The sequence below is a fragment of the Triticum aestivum genome, chromosome 4A, assembly GCF_018294505.1.
Source record: "Triticum aestivum cultivar Chinese Spring chromosome 4A, IWGSC CS RefSeq v2.1, whole genome shotgun sequence".
NCBI lineage: Eukaryota > Viridiplantae > Streptophyta > Magnoliopsida > Poales > Poaceae > Triticum > Triticum aestivum.
In genome coordinates, this window is record NC_057803.1 from 162842819 (window position 1) to 162851444 (window position 8626).

Consider the following 8626-nt stretch of genomic DNA (forward strand, 5'->3'; position numbering starts at 1 on the left):
TCCTTTCTATGGTTATGAATCTAAAACTGTTGTGGCACATCTTACTAAATTGAATGATATAGCCACCCTATTTGCTCATGAGGAAAAAATTCGCTATTACTATATTCTTAAATTGTTTCATTTCTCATTAAAGGGTGATGCTAAGTTATGGTTTAATTCTCTTGCTCCTGGTTGTGAGCGTAGTCCCCAGGATATGATTTACTACTTCTCTACAAAATATTTCCCCGCTCATAAGAAACAAGCTGCTTTAAGGGAAATATTTAAATTTGTGCAAATTGAAGAAGAGAGTCTCCCACAAGCTTGGGGAGGCTTCTCCAATTACTTAATGCTTTTCCTGATCATCCTCTCAAGAAAAATGAAATACTTGACATCTTTTATAATGGACTAGCTAATGCTTCCGGAGACCACCTAGATAGTTGTGCTAGTTGTGTTTTCAGGGAAAGAACTATTGAGCAAGCTGAATTGCTATTGAATAATATATTGAGTAATGATAATGATTGGACACTTCCTGAACCAACTCTTAAGCCAACTCTGAAGAAAAGGGGTATTTTATTTCTCATCCCTGAAGATATGCAAGTGGCAAAGAAATATATGAAAGAAAAAGGTATTAAAGCTGAAGATGTTAAGAATCTACCACCTATTGAAGAAATATATGGTCTTGATAACCCGACACAGGTAGTAGAGGTAAACTCTCTCCATAGATTTGATGAAGGTGATATTCCTCATAATAAGTCTGCTAGTCAATGCTTGGATGAGTTTGATAATTTTATTGTTAAACAAGAAAACTTCAATGCTTATGTTAGTAGACAATTGAAACATAATGCTTACATGCTTGACCACTTGGGTGATTATATGAGTAGAACTGTTAATGATCTTAAGCTTATTAGTAAACATGCTTCCATGGTTACAACTCAAGTAGAACAAGTACTTAAGGAACAAGATGATTTGCTTAATGAGTTGAATATTAAGAATAATGATAATGTTGTTAGGGTTATGACTAGAGGTGGTAAGATGACTCAGGAACCTTTGTATCCTGAGGGTCATCCTAAGAGAGTTGAGCAAGATTCTCAGAAAATTAATATTGATGCACCAAGTCCTTCTAATAAAAAGAAAAAGAAAACTAAGAGGACTTTGCATGCTAGTGAACCTGTTATAGACACACCTGAGAATCCCAATGATATTTCTATTTCTGATGTTGAGACACAATCTGGTGATGAAAATGAACCTAGTGATAATGTTAATAATGATGTTCATGTTGATGCTCAACCTAGTAATGATAATGATGTAGAGATTGAACTTCCTATTGATCTTGATAACCCACAATCAAAGAATCAACGTTATGATAAGAGAGACTTCATTGCTAGGAAAAATGGTAAAGAAAGAGAACCACGAGTTCAGAAAACCATGCCCTTTCCTCCTAAGCCATCCAAGAAAAAGGATGATTAGGATTTTGAGCGCTTTACTAAAATGATTAGACCTGTCTTTTTGCGTATGTGTTTGACCGATATGCTTAAAATGCCTCCTTATGCTAAGTATATGAAAGATATTGTTACTAATAAAAGAAATATACTGAAAGCTGAAGTTTACACCATGCTTGCTAATTATACTTTTAAGGGTGGAATACCAAAGAAACTTGGAGATCCAGGAGTACCAACTATACCATGCTCCACTAAAAGAAACTATGTTAAAACTACTTTATGTGATCTTGGATCCGGTGTTAGTGTTATGCCTTTCTCTTTATATCGTAGACTTGAATTAAATAAGTTGAAACCTACTGAAATTTCTTTGCAAATGGCTAATAAATCAACTACTATACCCATTGGTATTTGTGAGGATGTGCATGTTGTGGTTGCAAATGTTACTATTTTAACAGACTTTGTTATTCTTGATATTCCTGAGGACGACAGTATGTATATTATCCTTGGTAGACCCTTTTTGAATACTGCAGGGGCTGTTATTGATTGCAACAAAGGCAATGTCACTTTTCATGTTAATGGTAATGAGCATACGGTACATTTTCCGAGGAAACAACCTCAAGTCCATAGTATCAATTCTATCGGAAAATTTTCAACTTTACTATTGGAGGTTTTGAATTCCCTCTTCCTACTGTCAAAAATAAATATGATATTCTTATTGTTGGGGACATGCATATCCCCGTTGAGGTAACCTGGTGTTATTCGAAAATTCTCCGGTTTCATGTCATTCGGAAGAAGTTTGTTAATAAGACTTGATCAACCTTGTTAATGGATTCCTTTTGATGAGCATGAGATGGATGAATTTAGAAGGCACAACTCTCTGTATCCATCTTTTACTTTCTGTTATTCTGATTAAATTAAGTAAAAATAGTATTTTCTGTCTGTTTTCTGAATTATCCATGCAATAAAAAATGTCTCAAAAATAAAAGTTCTCCAAATGCCCTAAAAATTCAGTATGATTTTTTATATAATATTTAAGAATTCCTGGCACTGAACACACACCAGGGGGCCTCACCAGCTGGCCACAAGGGTGGAGGGCGTGCCCTACCCCCTGGGCGCCCCCCGTCCTTGTGGGCCCCACGTGACCCCTCTCCACTTATTCCAGCACCTATCCACTTCGTCCTCCTCTAGAAAAAAATCATGCCACAGCTCAAACTCGTGTTCTTGCTCATTTTGCTGCAATTTTCGATCTCCTTGCTCAAAGCTCCATTCACAAAACTGCTTTGGGGATTGTTCTTTGGTATGTGACTCCTCCAATTGTCCAATTAGTTTTTGTTCTAGTGCTTTATTTATTGCAAATTTTTGCTGCTGTGGTGACCTTGTTCTTAAGCTTGCATGTCAAATTTATATGGTCCAAAGAAGTTTTGATGCATGATATAGCCTCTAGGAACTTGTAGGAGTAGTTGCTATCAATTTTGTTGAGTTTGGTTCACTTTTTTTTAGTCACTAAAAATTTTAGAATTTTTTCAGAGGAAGAAAATGATGAGGAGATTGTTGAGAGGTTCCTCAAGCCGGTGTTCGAAGGAAAAATAAAATGAGGAGAAAGAGAAGCCCAAGTATAATCTTCCTCGTGTCGCGGAGATTCGCTCGTGTGAATGGCCATGTGATGCATTCTTACAGGCAACCGGGATTTATGATGATTTTTATTATTTGGCCGAGAATGCAAGCATCACCGAATTCCTCCTCGACTAGTGGGATCAGTATCTCCTACTCATAAATACTTTCATGCAAATTTTTCATTTTCATGCTAGGAGATCACCACCCATGGTAGACTTTTACTTATATGATGAGTACAAGGAAATGACGCTTTATGACTTTTGTGAGGTTTGTAAATTACCTTATGAGGGTAGCATCGAGGAACCATGCCCTAGTGATGTGGAGGATTTTATTAATGAAGTCACCGTAGGGGAAAGGAGAAGGGTGTCAGAGGCGGGAGTGGCTAGTTTACATTTTCCTGTTTTGCGCTACTACTCATTATTTGCTGGGAGATGTTTAATTGGTCGTGGGGAGAGCGGAGGCCTTAGTGCTCCTGACCTTGCCATTATGCGCCATGCTTTACTTCGTGATAGAACTTTCAGTTTGGGCGCTATGGTTGCTAAACAGTTGACTCTCAACCGTACAAAGGGTCCTATTTTCGGAGGCATCTTTGCCTCCCGCCTTGCTAGACACTTCGAGATATCCATTAGGCATTATGAGAAAGAGGGGAAACTGCTGCCCACTATATATTTAGATTATGACAGCATGGTAGCACATAAGTTTATTCGCTATGATGAGGAAAAGAGACTCGTTTACAACTTGATATTCAGCGAGGATACTTCTCATATTATTACCTTGCATGCACCTACTTTGTTCAATATTCATTCAGGCGGGTATTTCATTTTGCCCGCGGACATTCATGCATACTGGGAGGGGACACAATCCCTAGCTCCTGAGCCAGAGCCGTCACCTGATCCATATCGGTAGTCTATTTATCAGTGGGATCCACAGGAGCTCGCTAACCAGTGGAACCCCTAGGATCCTCCTCAGTACACCGGAGAGGGCTATTTTGATCCATGGACATGGACAAACTTAGGCCAAAAGCCTAATCTTGCGGGAGTATGTATTTCTCACCGACATTACATTCATGTTCACACACTCATTTTAGTTGTCGGTGTTCTTACTTTTTCATTGTATTATCCATGTTAGTTTATTTATTTTTCTCCCTTTCTTCTTGTGTGTTTGAAAAACCTTAAGAAAAACCAAAAATAATAATTAATTATTAGTTGTAGTTAGTTTACTTTCTTTGCATGCTTAGTTGTAATATTAAAACAAAACCCAAAAAGATTTCTCGTTCTTCTTTTACTTGTTGGGAACTTTCCCGTGTAAATAGTTTTTCTTGTTCTTGTTTTACTTTCTTCAGAAAACAAAAACTCCAAAAACATTTCAGTGTGTTTCTTTGAAATTATTTTATTTTCTTTGGGGGTCGAGAGGAGAAGACCACGATGAAAATGTTGAGTGGATCTCATATGCGTTATTTTTGATCCAACAAAGAGCCTATATTACCTTGCCTTCTCCTTTGAATAAATGTTTGCAGATTCCAGCTTAGTCCAATGCATGTGCACTATTATTATTATTATTATTATCCACACCGTTTGGTCATGCAAGTGAAAGGCAATAATGACGATATATGATGAAATGATTGGGATGAGGAAAAGCTGGTATGAACTAGACCTATTTTGTTTTTGTAAATATGATTAGTTCATCGTTCCTGATTCAGCTTGTTGGTGGAGGGCTTCTACACCAACACATTGCCTCTCCGATGAAGCATGGAAGATACCGAGATCTCTTGGTTGTTATGTTGACAATGAAAGCATGCCGCTCAAAATATTATTTATCTCTATTTCAAAAACCTCGAGCTCTGGCACCTCTACAAATCCGTGCTTCCCTCTACGAAGGGACTATTGCTACCTCTTGAGCTTGCGTTGGTTTTTTCCTTGAAGAGGAAAGGGTGATGCAGCAAAGTAGAGTAAGTATTTCCCTTAGTTTTTGAGAACCAAGGTATCAATCCAGTAGGAGACAACACAACAAGCCATCGAATACCTGCACAAATAAACACCAACCTGAACCCAACGCAACAAAGGGGTTGTCAATCCCTTCACGGTTATTTGCAAAGTGACATATGATATAGATGGATAAACGGTAAAGTAATATTTTTGGTATTTTTGGTTCATAGATCGGAAAGTAAAAGAGTGCAAAGAAAGTAAATCAGAAACTAAAATTGTAGATTGGAAACTTAAATGATGGAAAATGGACCAGGGGGCCATAGGTTTCAGTAGAGGCTTCTCACAAGATAGAAAATAATACAGTGGGTGAACAAATTACTGCTGAGCAATTGATAGAAAAGCGCAAAGTTATGACGATATCTAAGGCAATGGTCATGAATATAGGCATTACGTCTGTATCAAGTAGACCAAAACGATTCTGCATCTACTACTATTACTCCACACATCGACCGACTCCTGCCTGCATCTAGAGTATTAAGTTCATAAGACCAGAGTACCACATTAAGTAAGATGACATGATGTAGCGGGATAAACACAAGCAATATGATGAAAACCCCATCTTGTAATCCTCGATGGCAATAATACAATATGTGCCGGTTCCCCTTCTGTCACTAGGATCGAGCACCGCAAGATTGAACTCAAAGCTAAGCACTTCTCCCATTGCAAGAAAAACCAATCTAGTTGGCCAAACCAAATCAATAGTTCGAAGAGACTTGCAAAGAATATCATATCATGCATAAAAGAATTCCGAGGAGATTCAAATACATATTCATAGATAAGCTGATCATAAATCCACAATTCATTGGATCTCGGCAAACATACCACAAAAGAGTATTACATCGAATAGATCTCCAAGAACATTGAGGAGAACATGGTATTGAGAATCAAAGAGAGAGAAGAAGCCATCTAGCTACTAGCTATGGACCCGTAGGTCTGTGGTAAACTACTCACGCTTCATAGGAGAGGCAATGTGTTGATGTAGAAGCCCTCCATGATCGAATCCCCCTCCGGTAGGATGCCGGAAAAGGCCCCTAGATGGGATCTCATGGGTACAGAAGGTTGCGCCGGTGGAAAAGTGGAAGGTTTTGGGATATTTGAGAATATATAGGTGAAGAAACTAGGTCAAGGAAGTCAAGAGGGGCCCACAAGGGTGGGGGGCATGCCCTACTCCCCTGGGTGCGCCCTCCGACATTGTGGCCACCTCGTGGCTTTCCTGACGTGTACTCCAAGTCCTCTGGATGTCTTCTGGTCCAAGAAAAATCATCACGAAAGTTTCATTCCATTTGGACTCCGTTTTGTATTCCTTTTCTGCGAAACTCTAAAACAAGGAAAAACAGAAACTGGCACTAGGCTCTAGGTTAATAGGTTAGTCCCAAAAATCATATAAAATAGCATATTCATGCATATAAAACATCCAAAACAGATAATATAATAGCATGGAACAATAAAAAATTATAGATATGTTGGAGACGTATCAGGCGTCCCCAAGCTTAATTCCTGGTCGTCCTTGAGTAGGTAAATGATAAAAACAAAATTTTTGATGTGGAATGCTACCTAACATATTTATCCATGTAATTCTCTTTATTGTGGCATGAATGTTTAGATCTGCACGATTCAAAACAAAAGTTTAATATTGACATAAAAACGATAATACTTCAAACATACTAACAAAAAATTATGTCTTCTCAAAATAACATGGCCAAAGAAAGCTTATCCCTACAAAATCATATAGTCTGGCCATGCTCCATCTTCATCACACAAAAACTCAAATCATGCACAACCCCGATGACAAGCCAAGCAATTGTTTCATACTTTTGACATTCTCAAACATTTTCAACTTTCATGTAATACATGAGCGTGAGCCATGGACATAGCACTATAGGTGGAATAGACGGTGGTTGTGGAGAAGACAAAAAGGAGGAGATAGTCTCACATCAACTAGGCGTGTCAACGGGCTATGGAGATGCCCATCAATAGATATCAATGTGAGTGAGTAGGGATTGCCATGTAACGGATGCACTAGAGCTATAAGTTTATGAAAGCTCAAAAAGAAAACTAAGTGGGTGTGCATCCAACTTGCTAGCTCATGAAGACCTAGGGCATTTTGGGGAAGCCCATAGTTGGTATACAAGCCAAGTTCTATAATGAAAATTCCCACTAGTATATGAAAGTGATAATATAGGAGACTCTCTATCATGAAGATCATGGTGCTACTTTGAAGCACAAGGGTGGCAAAAGGATAGTAACATTGTCCCTTCTCTCTTTTTCTCTCATTTTTTGGGCCTTCTATTTTTTTGGCCTTTATATCTACTACGCAACTTTATTCTTGTAGATAGGTGTTGGGCCTCCAAGCGCAGAGTTTTATAGGACAGTAGCAATTTTCCCTCAAGTGGATGACCTAAGGTTTTATCAATCCATGAGAGAGGTGTAGGATGAAGATGGTCTCCCTCAAATGACCCTGCAACCAAATACAAGAAATCTCTTGTGTCCGCAACACACCCAATACAATGGCAAATTGTATAGGTGCACTAGTTCGGCAAAGAGATGGTGATAAAAGTGTAATATTGATGGTAGAAATATATTTTTATAATCTGAATAACTAAAACATCAAGGTAGCAAATAGTAAACGGGCACAAAAACGGTATTGCAATGCTTAAAAACAAAGCCTAGGGTCCGTACTTTCGCTAGTGCAATCTCTCAAAAATGCTAGATCATATGATTATCCCTCAAATTGTAACGAAGAATCACTCCCGAGTTCCTATTAGCGGAGAACGAAAGATAGGAATTGTTTGTAGGGTACTAAACTACCTCAAAGATATTCTTTCCGTTCGATCTATTCAAGAGTTCGTACTAAAATAACGCAAAGCTATTTTTTCCGTTCGATCTATCCTAGAGTCCGTACTAGAATAACACCAAAGTATATTCATATTCATAATACTTAATCCACACAAAGAACGACAAGAGTGCCCCAAGATCTCTACCGGAGAAACAAGGACAAGAACATGCATCAACTCCTATGCATAGATTACCCCAATGTCACCGCGGGAATCCGCAATTTTAGTGCCAAAACAAATATCAAGTGAATCAATATGATACCCCATTGTCACCACGAGTATTCAATTGCAAGACATATATCTAGTGTTCTCAAATCCATAAAAGTATTCAATCTGATAACCAGGAAATCTCAAAGGAAAAAACTCAATTCATCACAATAAGATAGAGAGGGGAAACACCATATGATCTAACTATATTAACAAAGCTAATGATACATCAAGATCGTGAAATCTCAAGAACACAAGAGAGAGAGAGAGAGAGAGAGATTAAGCACATAGTTACTGGTACAAACTCTTAGCCCCGAGGGCGGACTACTCCCTCCTCATCATGGTTGTCGCCGGGATGATGAAGATGGCCACCGGAGATGATTCCCCCCTCCGGCAGGGTGCCAGAACAGGTCTAGATTGGTTTTCGGTGGCTACGGAGCCCTGCAGCAGAACTTCTGATCTAGGTTATCCCCAAAGGGTTTCGGAATATTTGGGAATTTACAGTGCAAAGAAGGGGTACGGGAGGCCACCGAGGTGGGCACAACCCACCTGGGCGGGCCAGGGGGCC